This window comes from Ursus americanus, chromosome 25, assembly GCF_024610735.1.
Source record: "Ursus americanus isolate L20-20 chromosome 25, mUrsAme1.1.p, whole genome shotgun sequence".
Taxonomy (NCBI): Eukaryota; Metazoa; Chordata; class Mammalia; order Carnivora; family Ursidae; genus Ursus; species Ursus americanus.
The window spans coordinates 27,307,262-27,328,769 of NC_142151.1; the positions used below are offsets into that span (position 1 = coordinate 27,307,262).

General features: G+C 36.4%; 1 protein-coding gene and 1 non-coding gene across 9 annotated transcripts in view; both read left to right on the forward strand.

Moving 5' to 3' along the window:
* Window positions 1–21,508, forward strand: part of CCDC91 (coiled-coil domain containing 91) — a 311,062-nt gene that overhangs the window by 256,062 nt on the left and 33,492 nt on the right. The gene's annotated exons all lie outside the window — the stretch shown is intronic.
* On the forward strand, window positions 15,172–15,278 carry LOC123801712 (U6 spliceosomal RNA). Its single transcript, XR_006782322.1, has one exon. It is a non-coding gene; the product is annotated as a U6 spliceosomal RNA (small nuclear RNA).

Genomic DNA, 21,508 nt, shown 5'->3' on the forward strand with positions numbered 1-21,508 from the left:
AAGAATTAAAATTATACTGAGAAAATGTTTTACTTTTAAATGCCATTTCAGTTTTCCTTAAATCAATAGAGATATCATCAAATTTTATAAATACTATTCAGCTGGTCTAAACACCTTCAGTAGGACAAAGGGGCTACCTATACATGTGCTAATTAACTGAATTGTAATTTACACTGAAATTGCATACTAAATTATTTACTAAATTGTATACATAGTACTTCTATTGTTAGTCCAAGTAATGATAATAACCAACAATTAGTATGGAACCAAAATATCCAAACAAAGAGAGCTTTTTAAATGATCAATCAGAAAAATAATTCAAATTAATAATGGATCTGTTCCAGTGATAAAAATGACTTTCTTTTAAGTATTCTAAGTAATAGGGATTTTTTTTAATCCTCTGTAAAATCTATCTTGTTAAGCCCAGAAGAAATAATTATTATATTGAATTCACGGTTAGCATGGAATTGAAAAGTTGCTGTTTTGTGGCCTCAACTTTTATAAATTTTCCATTAGTCGATAGAAATTTCTGTTTTTTTAAAGATTTATTTATTTATTTGAGAGAGAGAGCAAGCGTGCACACGCACAAAGGGAGGGGCAGAGGGAGTGAGAGAATCTCAAGCATGCTCCCTGCTGAGCTTGGAGCCCCATGTGGGGCTTCATCTCACCACCCTGAGATCATGACCTGAGCTGAAATCAAGAGTCGGATGCTTAACCAGCTGAGCCACCCAAGTGCCCCCGAAATTGTCTAGATGTTAATAAATTTGGAAATCTTCACTATGATTTGTACAATCCAAAGAAAACCTGAAAAGATTTTAAGATATATTTAATTTGTCTGAGAGTCAGCTAGGTATCTTTAAGTGTAGTGATTTGCATTGGGAAGGCCGTAACTGTATTTCATTGAAACTTAAATTTTGGTCCAAACTTTCTTGAATTGTTATAAATTCTACATAAGAGGTTGCAAACTGTAACCTGTGGGTCAAATTTGGTTTGCTACTTGTTTTTGTAAATAAAGTTTTATTGAAACATACAACCATACTCATTCATGTATGTATCATTTTTTAGCTGGTTTCATGCTGCAATAGCAGGGCAGTTTGAGAATCTATTAGGACCATATAATGTAAAATATTTACCATCTGACCCTTTATAGAGAAAAGCTTATCAACTCCTGTTCTAGACCATCAAAATCATCTTGTGGGGAAAATGTCTTCCTGTCGGGCCTTTAAAATATTTATTCTTTCATTATGCCTCATTGTAACTAGACAGTTGAAATTCCATAGGTGCCAATCTGGGAAAGATTTTTCTCTCGATAATAATTGCCAGGTAAGGTATTATTATAACATTAAATCTGGTGATTAGTGGCATAAACTGTATTTTAGACTGAAGGAGATTATAGAAAAATGAGATAGGAAAGACCACATCCCTTGACACTTCCCTAGAGAGGAAGAATTTGTGGTTTATAATGACCTATGGCCCTTGGATTAGAATGGAGTGTTCCAACCCATCCCACAAGTTGAGACTGTTACACATGAGCTTGCTATGAGGGAGGAAGTGTGAATAACATTCAGCAAGCAACAACTACTCACAGCCAAGCAGTGATTCCTAAAAAATAAAATCTTGTCCAAATGTAATAAAAGATTATTTTTTTTTCCTCTTAAGAACCAGAATTATGCCCTGTGTTTTCTAAATCACCTCCAGGAAAATAATCTTCACTTTAGAGGATCCTTTTAATTTAGATCTTTAGAGAAGACTAAGGAGCAATTATCTTCACTTCAGAGTTTTTGTGGTCAAGGCATTGTCAGAATTTCTTAATTTTAAAAGGACTCTTTTAATCCAGTTTTGCTGCATATTCTTGAGTATTTGCATCTCAAACTAGTTATTAAAAGGTAGTATATGGCCAAAATGAATTCTGTGATCAGTTCCCGGTTACTTGAATTAAACATGATTTCAAGACAGTTATTTAATATCTTATGGTGCCTTACTTTTCTCCTCTTAATAATATGGAAGTTGCCCTGTCTAATCTTTAATGTCTCTTACAGCTCTAAAATCTATCAACACTATGTGTAACATTTCCATGACAACTGATAAATCTTTCAAGGGGTTTTGAATTCTTGGCATAAATAACTTGCATCTTACTAATTCTTTTATACATTATTTATGCATTAGCATGGAAAAATGACACTTTCTGGCATTCCCAGCCTTCTGCCTCATTTTCATTCTAATTAATTAGCCTAATTAACTCACTCGTACTCATTTTGGGGCAGGCTGTTTATTGCCTGTGCAAAAAGCATCTGCCCTTATAACTTTTGATTTGGGTCTCATATAAGAAAATGTTTTTATCTGACCAAGGCATATTAAAATGAGTATACCCTCTTATGTACTTGTTGCCCTTTCATTCATACCTTATTTTGATGCCAAAGGGAATTAAATCTCCATACTCCCTGTATTTCAAGTTAACCCATAAAAAATGTACCTTCTAAATTTATAAAATTTCATCCATTTCAAATGGTACAGTAACAAATACATAGAAAGACATATAGATTTGGAAATAGCCAGTGCAAATCATTTTGCCAATTGATATTTCACGAGGTCATTGATTTGTCCTCCTCTCTAAATTTAAAGAATGGAAAACTTAATTCAGAAGGGATTAGTGAAACCAGTAAGGTAAATAGGTTTTAAAAGGTTTCATAATTTATATAGGTGTGGTCTAAAAATTTATTTACTTTTTCTCCCCCATCTTAGGCTCTTTGAAAACTTATTTCATATAGTATACCTTAAAGTAAAATTTATTGCCATTCTCCACTTTATATTTTAAGTCTTCTTGATCTTCTTCCTTATTTTGCCATAGTCAGTTGCATAAGAATAACCTTGAAAAAATTTGTTGACACATGAACAATCATGGTTTCTGGTGAGGCAGATCACTATTGATCATTTCCATTTGAGCAGGGGGGCAATTGAAAAGATATTATAGATACAACTTAATGTTTAACATCAAAGCCCATTGTATCTGTTTCAGGAAATAACATATGTTCCAACTTAGAATTAAAATGACAATTTATGTATGTACACATAAGAACTAATTAGGTCTAGCAACTAATGTGCCCTTTAGGTGTTTTGGGGATAGCATTTTGTTTAAAGACAAAATTTCTAAACCCAAAATACAGTTAAGTATAAATACTTGTATTGGGGTCATTTTAGTATCTAAAAATGTTTATCTCTGTGTAGTAATTTAAAATATTCATTTAAATAATTATTCAGTCACTTCTTGAGTTATTACAGTGACAGTTGGCTTTATTCTTCAGTGAAAGGTTTTAACTTTTTCTTAAATATTCAGATGACTTTTCTCCATTGGTGCACTATACTAAAGTTCTTAAAATTTAGATGGTGATAAGAATTGATTCAAATCAAGGACAAATCAACAAAGTGTCAATTTTGAGTCACAGATTATGGCAGTTAGGAATTGACACGCTTGATGGATATACTATCATTGAAGGCTTATAAGTTAGGTATCACTTTTGAGATGGGCCAAACCAACTGAAGCTTTTACTCAGAATGGCTAAATATCTCATAATATAAATGGTGAGCAACTGGTTAAGAAGGAAAACCAGAGGTCAGACCTAGAGGAAGCAGTAACTTCAAAGGCCTCAAAATTGAAATGATGGTAGCAGTGATGATGAAAGCTAATACTTACGTAGCATTCACTATATTCCAGGCCCTCGTCTAAGGAGTGTGTGTGTGTGTGTGTGTGTGTGTGTGTCTGTGTGTGTGTGTGTGTGTCTGTGTGTGTTCATTACTCACAGGAATACTATTAGCCATTAAATCATAAAACTAGAAAGTGGTAGTCTGGGGGCGCCTGAGTAGCACAGTGGTTAAGCGTCTGCCTTCGGCTCAGGGCGTGATCCCAGCGTTCTGGGATCGAGCCCCACATCAGGCTCCTCCACTAAGAGCCTGCTTCTTCCTCTCCCACTCCCCCTGCTCCCTCTCTCGCTGGCTCTCCCTCTGTCAAATAAATAAATAAAATCTTTAAAAAAAAAAAAAAGGAAGAAAGAAAGAAAGTGATAGTCTGGCTCTGAAGTCTGAGCTGTTAACCAGCAATCTACCTCTGTGGGCAAGATGCAGCAATAAAGAACAGGGACAGAAGTTTGTGAGTAGGTCAGAAATGTACATTTCAGGTTAAAAGCTAAGAACAAGAGGCTAACAGGGACCCATGCTTCTTTTTTTGTTAGCTGTATGGCACTGGGTAGTATCCACCATATCAAATAGCTGTGGAGGACCAGGAGCAACATGTTCTTTAAATTTTGGAAGGGAAGTGTAAGGACATATTAAATAATTATGTAAAGACAAAATAATAGCTTGAAGCAACAGTAAACACCATAATACATGGCAGTGCTTGAATAAAGGTCAAATGCATTATGCTGACATAATTGCAATAGAAATCCAGAAGATCATTTAAGTCTAGAGTGATCAGGGTGGCTTTTTTCTTTATTTCGGTTGGATAGAAATTAAAATATGGACTAGGCTATATAGTAAAAAGAAGATAAGTAATAGTATGTGAGAAACCAAAGGATTTAGTCTCTTACAGAAACAACCAAATTAATTTATAAAGATTTTACTAAAAAGCCTTTTTCTAGATTCTTGATATTGCCTTTTGGTTGCAATTCTAGAATGTCTTGTTTCATTAAGCTCAGATTATTGGGGGCAATGGGGATGGAAAGATTTTTTAAGCTTGTGTTGATTTGCCCTTCAGCTAATCTTAGAAGGTAAAAAGTATTTATTCATTCATGAACTATTTATTAAGGATCCCCAGTTGCCTTCACTGTGCTGCTGCAGCCACAGCTCTTACACTATTGAAATGGAGGCTGAAGTTGCCGACTGCTAACATCTTGATCTATCCGCATATCTACACGGCACACTTCGGAGTGTGCCCTTCCTATTCCATCCTCGGTTGTGTACTGTGAAGCTTGTCTAAATGTTTTTTCCATTCTGTAAAGAAATGTTGAACATCTTTAATAGTCTGAGCTCTGTGCTCAGGACCCAGGATAAATGAGATAATGAGAGCTTACCCCTCATAGCCATCATCATCATCATCATTTAGCAACTAAAATTAATAAAGATTTTTACATATACTATTTGATTCTTATAATCAACTGCATGGTTATGATGCTGCTTTTACAAACCAGAAAATAAAAGAGATGGTAGAAATGTTGACTCTTCCAAGGTTACTTCTAGTAAATAGTGTCACCGAGGCTTGAGTTTCCAGTTCTTCATCCTGTACTCTTTTCTCTGCATCACACCAACTAGCCTTGTCAACTTCCTTTACGCTAGCAGTTTCCTGGTGCTGTCTAGGGTGAAGCCGGTATCCGAAGATGATTATCAAATCCCACAGTGGTTAGAACCAGTGAAGAGGTACAGTCCCAGCACTGGAAGGGCATGAGATACTCAATAATAGAGGAAAGATCCTGAAAACAGGAGTCCACATTCTACTATTCTCTTCTTCTTTTATGGTGCTTTCACTGTACTGCTGTGCCCAGTTTTGAGTTCCATATTTAGGAAAATATATTGGTATTTTCATAGAAATCAGAGTTCTTAGAGTGAGCTATGGAGGATATAACCTAGGAGAAGTGTTTGAAAGATCTGAGGTTGTTCAACTGAAGAAAAAGTTACTGTGGGAATTCAATAATATAGAAACCCAGAAAACATGATCTTAATATGATCTTAGTGTTGAAGGAATATCTAGAAATGTTTAACTTAAGTGGAATCTACGTTGTTGAAGTGAAATGTTTTATATCAGAAAACAATGCAAAACAACAACCCATTTCTTGAACATCAAGTTTGTCCAAAATACCATGGTAGCTGCTTTATTTATACTGTTTCACACAATCCTCAAAACAAGCCTAAAATAATATCTGCACTTTACGGACAAGGAAAATTGAGAGTCAGTGATATTTGATAACTGCCCAAGATCAGTAGAAGAGAGAGTTAAGATTAAACTTGGTCCTGTCTGACTGCAAACCATGTAGGGAGATTCCCCAGTAACTACTGAAGTCTGGTTAGATAATTTGCCTTACACGTTATTTTTCAGACAGCATTCTAGGATTGTCACTTTCTCCATTAGCAGGCTTTCAATACACCTTTCCACTTGTACAGGCTCCATCTAGATAACTTAGAGAAATTGGTTCCATCCAGACAAATGAGGAAGAAAAGTAGAAAAGCCTGGGGAGTGTGCAGCCACATACACCTCACTTGGGAAATTGCTTGCAATTATGTATCACATGCAATTTATAAATTATTTTTAAGTAGATTTTTTTTATTTTTAAGTAGATTTCTCACCTATTGTGAACTTTTGAGTACCCTAACAAAGACTACTGGTTTAGATTATTTTAAATATTATTTTATTCCCACAGTATTTTAAGGTTTTGATTTATATAAAAAATAGGCCTGATGTTTTCCTGATTTTATTAGGAAATAGTAGGTGGTAGTAAAAGATGGACAAAGTCTTAAAATGAGGTTTCTCTAAAATGCACAGCATGAATTGGGCTATGAAGCTAAAACCACCACCAGCTTATATAATAGCAGTGATAAGGTAACAATAACTTTGTTTTGCTTTTTTTATTATTATTTTTTTAAATATTTTATTTATTTATTCGACAGAGATAGAGACAGCCAGCGAGAGAGGGAACACAAGCAGGGGGAGTGGGAGAGGAAGAAGCAGGCTCATAGCAGAGCAGCCCGATGTGGGACTCGATCCCAGAACGCCGGGACCACGCCCTGAGCTGAAGGCAGACGCTTAACCGCTGTGCCACCCAGGCGCCCCTGTTTTGCTTTTTTCAAAAACAAGTCTAACTCTACTATTCTAGGTAGTATTATCTGTAGCTTTTTCCAATTAACACTATGTTTGAAACTAAAATTCTTAGCCTATTCTTTTTAGTTCTCATTAAAGTCCTTATGGGTATATTCTTGGAATTGGTACACATTTCTACTCATGTACAGGCTAATGTCAGACTCCCTTAAAATTGTACTTCCTCTAGGAATTAAAAAATGAAACAAAAGTAACATGTCAGAGTTATTTCAGTCCTTTAAAATAGATCCAAATATACAAGTCATTATTGCAAACAAGTTTTTTATGTAGCAAATTAAGAAAACTGAGTCATAATCCCAACATAATCTGTTTAAAAACCAATTTTGTTGAATTTTGAAGTTATGTTGGCATGGATAATATTTTTTTTAACTTCATTTTATTCTATTTCAGCATGGAGCTAAGCAGTATAATCCTAGTATTTACTTCTCTGACACTTCTTAGTGGCTCCCAATTCTTAATTATCTTGCTAGGTAGAGAGAAGAAATTACTGTCATTTACAAGAAAGATACAAGGATTGAACAATAACAGTTCAGGCCTTGCACTGATACCTACAAGAGCTTCTTACGAAACATTTACAAATATAATCACTTTCTCCATGTACTTTAAACAATTGGACTGTAGAAATTATAGGATTGTGTAGGCTTACTCCGTAATAGGTTAATGTCCTTTGTATTATCCTGCATATTTATGAATGTCTTTTGCTTCACATTCTTTGACTTATTTTTCAAATATATAAATTGTTAAGAGATGAGTTATTTTTCATGTGCTGCTTTTTAACTGAAACTTCGAAAATGACTATTTTCTTATTTCCTTTCTTTATCAAAATCTCTTTCAGTACAAAGCAGATGGTATTATTACTAAAAGACACTTGGTAGTTGTTACATTTAAACTATTTGATTTATTATATAGTTGTTTTCCATCATATGTATCTCCTCAGCCATCAGTTCTTTCCTTTGAAAAAATAGCAAAAATAACAATTTGGTTTGTAACTAATAGTGCCTTGGAAACAGCATGAAAAAATCATTTTCTAAGAGATGCGGTATTTTTCTTCTCATATGAAAACAGAGAAAACCTCCTTGACATTCTGTTCATTGCTGATTCATATGCACTGACGTGACCTCTCTGTGCTCCTGTCTTGCTTTGGAAGCTTTGTGCTCACTCTTTAAAGGAAAGCCAATTATTTAATACATGTGAACTCGAGTCTGTAACAGAGAGGAAACAGATACATCATTTATTATCATCACATTATCTTTGAATGAAGTCCATTAGATTATGGGTGAATCACATGTCTGACTTAGTCTTTGACTAAATTATCACACAATTTTTCTTATTTTTTAAAATAGGAATATTAAATGGATAGGCAAGACATAATTTTACTTTTCTTTCTGTGAGATTGATGTACCAGTATATATCTCTTATTATTTTTTTAAAGATACTTATTATCCTGTATTCTTTTTCTTGTAGTTTTTCATTCATTCCCGTCATTGATTGGTTCAGCTGAGATTCCATGCATGAGATTCCATAATCCTTAGTTTTATACATAAAGCTGCAACATTCACATGAATTTACCCTCTAAGAACTTTTTTTTATCATTGCATCCTTTTAGCAGAGAATTTAAGATTAACCTAATTAAGATCCTATAAATATTTGACAGGTTGTTGGTCTATTTGAAAACTGTCTATTTTTTAAATTTAGATTGAATTCCTAATTTTATGCAACAGAGGTTGACTCTGACTGATTAAGCAGAAAAGGAGTTTATTAATTAAGAGGTTATTGGGATGAGAGAAACAGGCTTTGAATCTCAGCTTCCAAACGCAAAGGCCAAAACCATGACATAATCGCTTCTCGGCCTTTTGGCTAAGATCAAGTGCAAAACCATGACATAGGACTGACCTAATGAGAAAATCCCGTTGCTGCTGCTTGCCCACCAAATGCCCCCCTCCCAACTCATTGCTTTCCCTTCCCCACTTACACCACTGCATCTTACAACTTGAAGTCTCTGCCTCTACCCTGACCAGTAGGAAGGTCCCTTCTGGAGTTTCATCATCAGATTGTTCATTTCTTTTTGAAATCTCATGAGGGTAAACCTGATTGGTAGACCCTTGATCACATACCTATATACTGGGTACAAAAAGAAGCTAAGAAAATACACTTTAGGCATTCTCCCTCACGGTGACCAAACTGATAAGCGTATACTATCTCGTGATATGGTAAAGGTTTTCACAAAATGCCAAGACAAGAAAATATGGCAAATGTATACTATCCTACATTGCTTGGCTTTTCAATATCAATTTATACCCTTTGTCAGTACTTAAACCTAACCTTTAAAATATACCATTCTTCCATACTTTAACCATATTAACATTAACATCAGGTAATATCATGACAAAGTACTTGAGCTATCCCGTATAAAAACAGAATGTGTTCATAAAGGGAATGGCCTAAAGTCTCTTGTAGGAACCTCCCACAAGGCAAGTATAGCTGAGAGCGTGAGTGATCTGCTCACATACCTTCTGTTTCTTTCTCAAGTCTCATTCCCTATATGTCCCAGTCCCTTACTAGGGCCTACTACGGAGCATGCCTGATTTAATAGTTCAGTGACTCAGCTAAACTCAGTTCATTTAGGGCAGACCAGGTCACATTGATTGTTTCCACAGTCTGATATACAGACTTTAATAGCACTTTTAATGAACTAAATGCTCCCTTTCAAAGGGACAGGTTTCCTGCCTGATGACTTTGCTCCAAAACCTTAGAGATCTCTGCTGGGATTCCTCGATCAGAACTTGCCACAGGCTCTATGTAGCACTGCTATAAAAATACTAACATTTCTAAATCCACGGAATCTGTTGGTCTTGTAGCCAGGATTAACTAGGAAGGCTCCTTCGTCCTTTTGTGCTCACTCAACAGCTAGAGACTTTTAAGTCACTTCATAAATAAGTCTAAGCAAGATTCCCAATGGGATATATATTATTTTCAAAAAGGCCTACATACCACTGTGCCTCTTCCTTAGTGGCAGGAGGCACAAGGTACAGTGAGTTATCTAACTTTGTAGAAGTTACCCTGATATGCTCAAGATCACTGGGCCTGCAGAAACTTCACCGAGGTGTAGCTCTTATATTTTCATAATGATGTATCTCCCACCTTACTACACTCATATTGGACTTAGAGCTATGTTTTACATAGCTGTACAAAGGATCTTGAATACTTATTACTTCCTGCTTTCCAGGTCCTGGAGATGGAATGTCATCCTTGTAGTTGTCCTATGTTTTGGGGAGACAGTCACGGTCTTTGCGAAATACGCTGTGGTTCAGGGCCAAGTAATTTGTGTAGCCCTAAGAGGAAACGATGTATTGCTCTATAAAAACAGCTGTTACAGGTGTTGTCTCTATTGGGGAAGAAGGAAAGGACGATGTGCAGATGAATAGTCATATACCTGGTGCTGAGCGCTAGTGAAGAATGCAGGTGTGGCAGCTGCATATGAAACCACTATCTGATTAAGCCCCTAGTAATGTACCCTCCTCCTCCAGTGCCAGCTTTATACTCTGTGCGTGTAAGGTCCTACTGGGCTGGATGTGAGGCAGGTTCGGGGTATCATCATTTGATTCCCGCAATCATCCTTTGTGACCACTAGTCCACAGTGGTATTCTGCATCCCCCGTCATTTAGAGTTAGTTCAGAGCTATTCTACAACAGCACCCAGAAGACCTAGCATTTCCCTTTCTCCAGTCCAGTTACCTTGCTGGAAAAGGCCAAGCTGAGAGTTTACCGTTTACATCTGTGATGTCATTACCGTACATGTCTTCAGGAACTTGCACTCTCTCCTTCACTCAGAGAGCTCTGGATCTGGATCTCAGGAGTAGAAATTGGAAAAGACATTACAACTTTTTGTTGTAGTGGTTCAAGTTCTTCATTAAACCTAGATATCTTATAATTTTATTAAGTTGAATTTTTTTGGATGCCTATCTGGTATATGGATTATTTGATCCAGTAGCCAAAGCCAATGGTCAGTGCGGGCCAGAGCATTCTGATGACAACCCAACTCTCCTAGCAAGAACAGTAACCTTTTCCTCCTCCCTCTTGGATTTAAGTGTTTCTGCCTGAGGTCGGCCACCTTAGCATCCCCTGTCTGCATTGAAAGCAGTGTTACCCAGGAGCACTCCTGGTCTTTAAAAGGTAGACAGTGTTGTTCCCTGATGCTGGCTTTTCCCTCCCCGGGAACATTAGAGAATAGCTCTTGGCTGTGATTTTTGCCTTGAGCTGAGAATTTGGAATTGTGAACATTTCATTATCTTTTTAAAAGCTGTGCTGTGGAATTAAAAGCAAGTCAAGAATCTTGTCTTCATTACTCTTTACATTGTTATTCCATGTTAGTAGCCACTGAATCCTCCAAAGTCTTGGCTGCATTGGTCACTTCATTTCAAGTGACTGTAGTTAATAATTTGTTACTTTGCTACTGCAGGCTGCCAGAATTTACTTTTTTTTTTTTCTTTCAGAAACCAGCTGGACTTTTAGAGCCATCAGCCCTTAGAGAGCCAGAACTAACCGTAGATCTTTCTGATTTTCCTGAGGCTGAATTGCCTTCCGCCACTTCTTAGTAGCCATTTAGTATCAACCAGGGTTTTCCTCTTAAACAGCAGAAGCTGTCTCTGGCTGGTTAAGCAGTAAAAAAGTTTATTAAAAGGAAATTGAGTAGTTGACCAAATTGTTGATAGCTGGAGAACCAGGGTCAAGGTTAAGCGTCTAGAAACCATACCAAAACTATACCACAGAACTTGCTTAAAGATAGGTCCCCCTTTGCTGTGACATTCCCATCAAGCGCTCTAAGCACCTGTTGCTTAAAGCGCCCATTGCAGTGGCCAACAGTTGAATGTATCTCATCCTTATAAGCAAAATGGATGCTATACAGAGCTTCCTTCCTCTCATTCTGCTGAATCAAAGTCCATCACGGTTGACTCTGATTAGCAGAGCCCTGGGAATAGAGCAGGATAGTTAACTATGTTTTCTGGATTTTACCTAGGGGAGTCATACCTCATAAGGCTAGAAATTCATCAAACACAGGAAGGGTATCAAAAATCAGGGAACATTACAAATGGCCACTACATATTTTAGGAATTTTTTCCAAGTTGCTATGGTTACTGTAGAAATATTTTTCCAGCTTTTTAAGTCTCATGGCTAATTCTAAATCTGATCCTTTGAAGTCAAACTACATGGGTTTCATTCTTACTAAAACAGGACTTTAGCCGTCGCCAGGTTCATCAGACATCTTGTAGAAAGTTTGCCACTTGGCCACCACAATTTCATACTTTCTCAAATAATCTGAGGTTTCTACAGTTGGGCCCAAATGATGTGACACTGTGCACAGGACATGCAGCATTTGGAATAGATAAGGTTTTCATTCCATGTATTTATGCTAAAAATAGATAGTTTTAGAAGGTGTATATAAATAGATTTTTTTTTAAGTTTTAATGATTAAGTGGTTGTTTTTGAGTTAACCAACAATTTTACCTTTGGTAATTTAGGGACATCTTACATACATTAGTTATGGTACTTGTTTTCATAGAGTGATGGCCACAAAGATCCCTGAAGTAGAAAGAACGTGATTAACTTCTCTTTTTACTGAATTCACATAGATTAAATTTCAGTTGTCTCTTGTGTCCTTGGGAACATCTTTGTTCTTGGTATTTACATCACGCTCTTATCGGTAGATCTATTTCTTCTACATCCTCTCCATTTTCTTGCTATCAAACCTGTTATCCATGACCTCTGCTCTTTTCTTCAACTGTATGTGTAAAATTGAATAAATAATAAGAAACTAGACAGTAAAGTACTTTTTATCGAATTAAGTCACATATATTCTGAGTCTGAAAAAGGAATGCTTAGCTATGTAGTAAGTATATAGGTTTTGTTGTGTCTATTTTCAATGGTCCTTTTTAGTTTTCTCTTCTTTGAGATTCTGGGCTATAGAAGATAATGGCTGCTCAAAAGCTGGCTGCCAGTCAGAACATTATTATGCTAGTAAGTTTCAAAGTTAGATCCCTCCAATCCATTTCAGTCTTTTCCAGATAATGTTTTCCAATGTAGATAATTTTCTGAACATTTGACTTGAAGTACAGTATTTTAGGATAAACCTACATCCGACATTCAGTGTACATTGGGATTGATTCATTAAATGATTCCACTATTCTTGTCACCAAGATTTTTCATATTTTTGTATTTTTGCATGTATAATGTGATCATTACCTTGTACCAGGAACATATTAATCATAATTTATTTGCCATTTTACAAGAATTTTAGTGTCTGCTTTTTATTCATCTGTGGGGACATTTGGCATATAAAATAACTTTGTTGCTTAGTTTTTCCTTTATAGTTTAGAGTGCTTATTCATTTAAGATTTAGTGTGACTATAATATATTCAACACTTTGCTTTTGTCCTCAATATTTATTCCATTCCTGTGGTTCACATTTTCCTTTTCTTATGTATCATGTGTTGAAAATGAAAATATCTTGTCTGGGGTGGAGCTTAGCCACTGGACTAAACAAACATGCTCTCCTTCTGCTCTTAGTTGATTTTAGTGGTTAAATTACTAAAAAATCCTGTTAATAAAAAAAGAAGTTTTACATCTACCTTTTTTTATTGTGTACTTTCATAGTTAGTAAAATTCCCTTCCTTTCAGCTCTCCCACCAAAATGCAACTTGTTCACTCGTATTTCTTTTATATGTAAGACCCTGACATTAATAGTCAACAGATTAATGAAAATAGCATAGATATTCAAGAATCAAAGTTTTTGAATTTAGTGAAAGAAATTAAACCACTTGAACAGAGTTTCCAAAACTCAGAGGGTATCTATGATGGGCTATCCAAGGCATGTTCTTCTTTTGTCAGTAGCACAAGTGCAAGAAGAAAAACCCAAACACATGAACACTGGAAGTTTCTGATTGTGTCGCCTCTCACATCTTGTGGGCCAAAGCAAGTCATCTGGCCAAGCCCAAGGTCAAAAGGCAGAGAAGTACATTCCACCCACCATGAGGCCAAGCATGTTGCATGGTCAAATTCAACATCAATGGAGTAATCCTCCCATGGATGTGAGGAAAAAGAATGGGTTCCCAAATAGTAATTTAATCTGCTATACACCAACCAATCTAAGTAAGTTACCCTCTCTCCTACTAACCTTACTTTATCATATCATGATCTTGTTTTCTTTTCTTCTTAGCCCATATCATTATCTGAAACTATTTTAATAGTTTATACTGCATTATTTACTCATTCATTAAATGTCAGCAGACACCCAATATGTACAAGGTACTCTAAGTAGCATCTAAGATGCATCTAAGCAACGCATCAATAAAAAAAAAAACAGATAAAAAATCCATTTTAATTATCTGTCTCCCTCACTAAAGTTTCTGCTCTAAGAGGGAAAGGACCTCATCTGTTTTGTTCACCACTGTATTCTCAGTATCTCAGAATAAACCTGGCACATAGAAGATGTTCAAGAAAATTTTGTTTCATGAATGAAGAAACGCCATTAAACATTTATGTAATCTAGCACCATTTGCTCAGACCCTCTGCTTATTAGGCAGCTTTCTGATTGTGATTTGCTTACAATATAGGGAGGTTTTTATAGACAGTTTTGTGAACTGGAGTTACTACAAGTCTTCTTTTGAGAGAAAGATCTGTGCTTAGTATTTTGGCAAATCTGAGGTCTGTACCTACACAACTGAAAACCAGTCCTTCATGCAGTAAACTCAGCATGGTAAAACCACCCTGAGAAACTTAAGAGATAGACACCATTGGCTAAGTACACTTGTAATTCACTTCTAAGCAGATTAATGGAAAGGGATTTTGACACAGAATATATGACACCCAGTGTCTCCTGAGGATTCTGCTCACTTTAGATACTTATCTTCTTTACTTCAAGGTTTCTAAAAAAAGTTATTTCAGTGATAAGGTATTAGTGTTTTTTTTAGGTCCATACATAGCAAGTGCAAAGAGTATGTGAAGAGCTAAATTAATTAATGGATACCATTTCCAGGTTTTGAATCATGTGCTACTCTTTTGCTTTAGGCTTTTAAAGCTCTGTTTCAAGAACTTTTCTCAGAATATGTACATATTGTATAAAACTAAGCAAGAACTTAACGAAGGATTGTCCGTAGATCTGTTACATAGAGATATGAACTGCATTATCAACAGTCAGGACAGGAATGTTCCCAGCTCCCATCCCTGAAGCTATAATTGTTTTATTTCTACACTCAACCTATTAGTGTCTGATAGTATATGGTCTGGCCAGTCTCACATTTAAAATAAAATTAGTCAGTGCTTGCTTCAGCAACACATATACTATGATTGGAACGATACAGAAAAGATTAGCATGGTCCCTGCACAAGGATGATACATAAAATAAAATCAGTCACAGCAGTTCTCATACATACTTTGGGTTCTTAAGACTTTTTCATGTATTAGGCTGTGAAAAATATTAGATGCCCTTGATGAAGTCTTTTAAGAGCTACTACCATTTGCTAAAGAAGATACTATTATTTAACTATAATAATTCTTAATAAAATGTAAGTGACGTTGAACTATTGGTGATGTACCACTGTTGAAAAAGAAGATATTGCACAGTCTTACACCAGGAAAGAATTTCCCAATATCTTTGTGGCCAACAGTATTATTGAGTTCTGTTGTAAGGATTTTACTTGTTCTATTCACTCATTAACAAGTGGTTACTCACCATTTACATACTAAGTATATACTGTAAATAAGGTAGACATGATCCCTACACCGCCAAGGATTAGAGCCTAAAAAGGAGATGGGAAAAAGCCAGAACTTGTGGCACATGTGAGCGTTCTGAAAGAGAAGTGGGACAAGGTGCTATGGAAGTACACGGAATTGGACCTAATGAAGTCCTTGTGGATCAGAGAACCCTGCCCAGCGGAATGACATCGAAGCAAAAGCTTGAACAATTACTTCTCTCTCCCTGTATCCAACGTATAGGGAAATCTATCTTTAAAATATATCCAGATTCTGACCACCTGGATTGCTATTCCCAGTGGCTAAGCCACTATCAGCTTTTCCCTGGCCTTCTTCACAAGCCCCCTAACTAGTATCTTTACTTCTAGTCTTGCACTGCAAAGTTGTTTTTCACACTTTTTATTCAGATTTTATTGCTTCTCTGCGTAAAACCTTGAAATGGTCCTGTGTCACTCAGAGGAAAGCTGGAGTCATTGCTTTGGCCTCCAGGGCTCTCCATGATCCGGCCTCCTGTTTCTTCTCGCATCTCCCGAAAACACCAAACCTAATCGTAAAAGACTGCAACTTTTTCACAGAGTTTTAGTGTCCCATAATACTCAATTCAGTGATTTCAGAATTTCACTGAACTTAACCTAAGGGTGGGTTTGAAAAACGAGCCTCATGATTTAGTAAGTGGAGCCAACTATGCTGTGCTTCACATTTCATTTGCATGTTATTTTGAGGTATCTTTTTCAGCTCTCACAGCCATCAAAACCAAGTGTCAACCCACATCTAGAGCCACGTCGCTGTATCTCAGAGTCCTAAACCACGATTTTCAAATGTGATGAAGCACCGTTCAATTACATTAGCCTCACTTTTTAAATAGTACTTACTTTATAACATGTATAACATATTAGTAGAAAAATACATGTTTATAAATGAATAAATAACCATTTCTTTGGGCTATCGAGCTGCCATTTTAGACCAGTGGTTTTCTCCGCACTTACATCTAAGGAAAGATAACTATAAAGATGTTTTTAAAAGAGACGGTGTAGTGAGGGGAGCACCTTCTTATTTGTTGAGAAAGTTGCACTACTTCTTGAAGACTCTGCATGTAGTCTGTTCCGTTTCTCCTAACTGGAAAACATGTTTGAGAAGGAAAATCACGATGGAAAGCGATGCAAAGTAGTTGTCATAATTGATTTACACCACAGTTATCCCAGTGCTAAATTTACATTCAGTTTGAAATATACCTCACTCCTTAAGAGCTTTGGTATAATACGGGGCAGTGTTTGTCTCATTTGTTTTGTTTTATTGTTGTAATGTTGTTAGGAAAGCTATAAGCTTAGGGAATATAGTAGAGAGCCAGTAAGACTTAAAGCAATTCTGAGAATAGCCAGATTGCTTAGCGAGTAGTCAAGAATGAAATCACTTTTAGAGCAACAATGATAATCTGTTATTTACTTTTCTAGAGAACAGGATTAAGATGAATTCATGAGTAAATTCATCAATAAATCAAAGATCATATTTATGTGATACAGAAGTATTATAGAATTTGACACTCATTATCAAGGATTTATGGGATGATGAGTCTAAATGTATATTTAAAAATTAGTACATTGTACAAGGTAGCATACGGTTGTCATAATACATGAGTCAGCCTATCATTGCTCTGAGCATTTAGAGAAGGGAACATGAAGGAACAGGGCAGACTATGTAAAGACCATAGTTCTTCAGATATCTAGCACTGAAGAATTGTGGCAAACAGTGCTAATTGCCTACATAATATTAAGTCTGTCCTTCTACCCTATGAATAGAATCCCAGGGTTTTTAAAGGTAGCAGTATATACAGTTATAAACAGAAGGTCCTCAAACTCTTGTCAGTCTTTAGTGGGTACGTAACCCAGTTCTAGTCCCTGAGGTGTCAAAGAGAGTCTATTGAGTGAGGCTTTTAAGAAGGCTCTTTTTCTGGTAAAAGTGGATAGACTGCTTTGGCAAGTATGTTTTGCTTTTCTTTCTTCGTCTTTCCTGTCTAGAACATAAACTGATGCCAGAAGGCACAACAGCCATCTTATGACCAAAGGGGAAAATAGATATATGCTAGAGATACCCACGTAGGAAAATAGTCTGGTTCCTGGACTGTTTACTCCCAGAGGCCATGGTGCATTAAATAATAAATTCTTTTAAGCGACTGTCAAATTTCGGTTACAGCTGAACACACTTCTGACTGATAAGAAGGGTTGGGGCTTGCATAAGTAAAAATATGAAGGAAAAAACCCAGCCTCAAGTCACAGGTGGCATCCACAGTATGAGCACACAATTCAGATTCAGAAATGGATGTTACTTATCTGAGTACAATGTGAGGCTAAGGCTCCTGGAGTACTTTATATTGAATCAACTACTTTTAATTATGTAAATTGCCTTACTTATTTGGGGGAATTATTTTTAATTATTTTCTTCGTCATCATCTATGAATTATCTAAAAGGCGTGGCATTCTTTTGTCCATTTTTCTTAAATGAAGGCAGAATTCCCTAAGTCCATACTTTTAAGTATTCACTAGTCCATTAGTCAAGTGTAGACTTCTGCGAGCTTCCACCTTTGTTTAAGGACCTTAAATTGTTACCCCAGATAAGCCATTATAACAATTTTGCCTGTCTTCCAACAAGTTTACACCACAGAAATGATGTATTCAGAAGAATTAGTCACCTGAACTGGGTATAGTTTCTCAGCAGCATGATGATGGAGGACCAATCTCCATAAAGGATTGGCACCCAGCATTATTTCAATGGAATCATATTTTTTAAAGTGTGATACCATCTCCTAGTTTTCTTAGCTTTAATACAGTCATCTCTGATTTAAACTAAGGAAATAGAAAATTCTCAACAGTAGTAAAATATGTAAGGCAGTGAGGTGTTAGCTTAACTGTGTTTGAATGGAAAAATGTCAGTTTTATAAAAGGAGAAAAACTGTGCTTGTCCCTTTCCATATCTGGTGTACCAGCCTCCCATCAGTTGTGCAAGCTTCTGATATCCTTTCAACAAAATCTCTTTTCCTAAAGTTAGCACGATCCAGTTCTGTTGCTTGTAACCAAAAAACCCTACAGATAATAGAGTAGCTAGTTATATCTTACATCTGCATGAATCCTGTAATTTAATAAAAGTAGCTAGCATTCATCTTGTCTCTGGTGAGAACGAGCTAGTAGAGTTTTACATAGGGAAGAGTGGGAATCTGGAGATACCTCATTCCTCTGCTCCCCAAGGGAAGTGAATGAATGGATAGGTAGAGCTTCTCACTGAAGAGCATTCCTTCTGCATTCATGGTTGAAATGAGTATGTTCTAAATTTCATAGTCTGTTCGGAATTAGGCTATACATTGTAAAACTAGATTCTGGTTTAAAAAGTACCTACCTAAGTAACTGATGGCACTTCAGTGTTTATTAAGAATAAGGATATTACCATTAAGACATGATGTTGAAACTGTCACTTTAGGAATCTTTAGTGGATGAGTTCCATGATGTGTTCACTACAGCATAATCCATAATACAAATAAATCCCTTGTAACCAGTGTCCTTAGACTTTACAAAATATAGAAGTACTAACTAGTAGGTTGAGAAAAGAGGGCATACAACTAAGAAGAAAGAATAATCAAAGACCACCCTTGAATCAGTTGCTTCTTTACCACCAGGTGGTAAAGTATTTCCTAAGAAACGAATATATTATATTATCACTAAATATTTTCATTCCTTCTATTGGTGTTTTCGGTTTTTTTTAGGAAAGTTTTGAACTAATTATTGACCTATGCATGAAAATGCTTGTCACTTTAAAAGATTCTTAGGCATATATTTCATTCAACATATGTAGATCAAGAAAAAATGCCCTGTCTGGCAGGTAATGGACTTAAGTGAAGTTTAGCAGAGCAGCTTCTCTAGAGCTATAAATTAATCTGCCATTTTAGTTTTGGAAACTTGTTACAGAATGACAGATTGCTAATGGTGCTATGGAACAACTGAAACTACGCGCTGTAATTGGTAAAGGCTGCTTCAGTAGTACTGAAAGTGGGAACTGTTACCCGTTTTAGTATCCACTAATGGACTTCTTTTCTCCTTCTATTTTTTAACAAGAATCTGGAGTTTGGCATAATTATTCAGAACCAGGGAGTCTTTGACTTTCTTAAATATGTGTTTAGTTTTTCCAAATTTCCTGCTCCAAGAATTGTTACTGTTTGCCTTGAGAATCATTTATTCTGAAATGTGGGGAAACTAATGGAGCCCTGAATTCTGTGTGCCAAGTGATGGGAAAGAACGTATTTTTGTACCCTGTGCTGAAATGCCGTCTTAATGGCTTGTTCCTATCGCAGCCCGGCTGCCAGAGGCATGATATTCCGTGGCCTTGGGAGAGTTATTCGGGGAAGTGAACGCTAAAGTAACTCAGAGATCGCCATTCCATCTTCCCACAGTGAAAAATGAAGTGGATCAAAGCCTCTGTAAAGCAAAAACCAAAGCGATTATTCATTTCTTTCCTCGTTTAAGAAGCACGCACTTTCACTCTGCTCCGCTCCTCTCCTCTCACCCTGAGGCCGATAATTGCACATTCAGATTTACCACACGGAGTCTGACCCATAGCTATACCCAAAGAGCAACCACATCCAAGACACAGAAGGAAAGCCAAAAATAATGAAAGCCTCTGTATCTGAAAAGATTCTTATTTAAGATCTCAGGTAAGCCTATAGAATTGTGAACTCAGGCAATCAGACATCAATCAGACATTCAGTTTCTTTTCACTTGCCTTGTATTTCTTGAAGCCCTACCAAGAAGTGCTCCAACAGAGAGCAAACAGAGATGACTGCTTAAACAGCACCTTTGCTCCACAGAATTTTCTTTTGGGTAAACAGTCTTTAGTTCTTATGTAGACTTCACTGTGTGTGGACATGTATTAGGGCTAAAACCAGAAGGCGAATTAATGATAAAACAGACTTCTGAAAGCAGAGACAAGTCACTAAGTCTTATTTGTACTTACTTTAATTAAATATTAATTAGATTCGATAATTTATGCAGATGTAAGATGTAGCTACTTACTGTATATACAGTGTTTGGGTTACAAGCAATAGAACTGGATCAGGCTAACTTTAGGAAAAGGGATTTTGTTGAAAGGTTATCAGAGGCTTGCAGAATTGATGGGAGGCTGTATGCCGGACATGGGCACAGGAAATAAATCCTCTTTGGAAATTTAGAGGCATCAGTGTTAACAGTGGTATTATAATGAAAAAATAAACTGGTCAGGGTAGCATTACTAGAAGTGGACAGAACTCCAACCATTCTCCGTGTCGTTTCTCCACTCAGTATGTACATTTCAGAGAGGGAGCATCTGGTTGGGTTGGTTTAGGTTATATGCCTGCCCTTTGGCTAGAGGAGGGCAAGACACCTAATTACAGTCCACCATACTAAATCCATGGGGTAAGAATTAATTTCCCAACTGAAGTTCAAGTTGCCATTAAGGAGAAATAGATGCTGGAAGCCAAAAAGCAATGAATATTCAATACAACTACCGTTTATTCAGTGTGCATGGTTTATCAGTCACTGTGTTTCATATCCATTATCTTATTTAATCCTTAAATGAAGCCTCATAGTAAGTTACTGTTTTACACGTAAGAAAATTTAAGCTTTGAGGAAGGTTAGGTAACTTGTCCAAGGTCACACCATTAGAAAAATGGCAGAACTGAGACATCAGAGAGAAGAATCCGAAAAATTAGACTCCATGCTCCCTCTTGACAGATCTATGTATATCACTGGTGATAGTATTTCCTGAGCCTATCTCTCAGGGGTAAAAAAAAAAAAAAAAAAAAAAAAGAAGAAGAAAGAAAGAGAAAGATTTTTTTAATACTATGTGTAAATATATTAAATCTACCAGTAGTACTATACAGTGT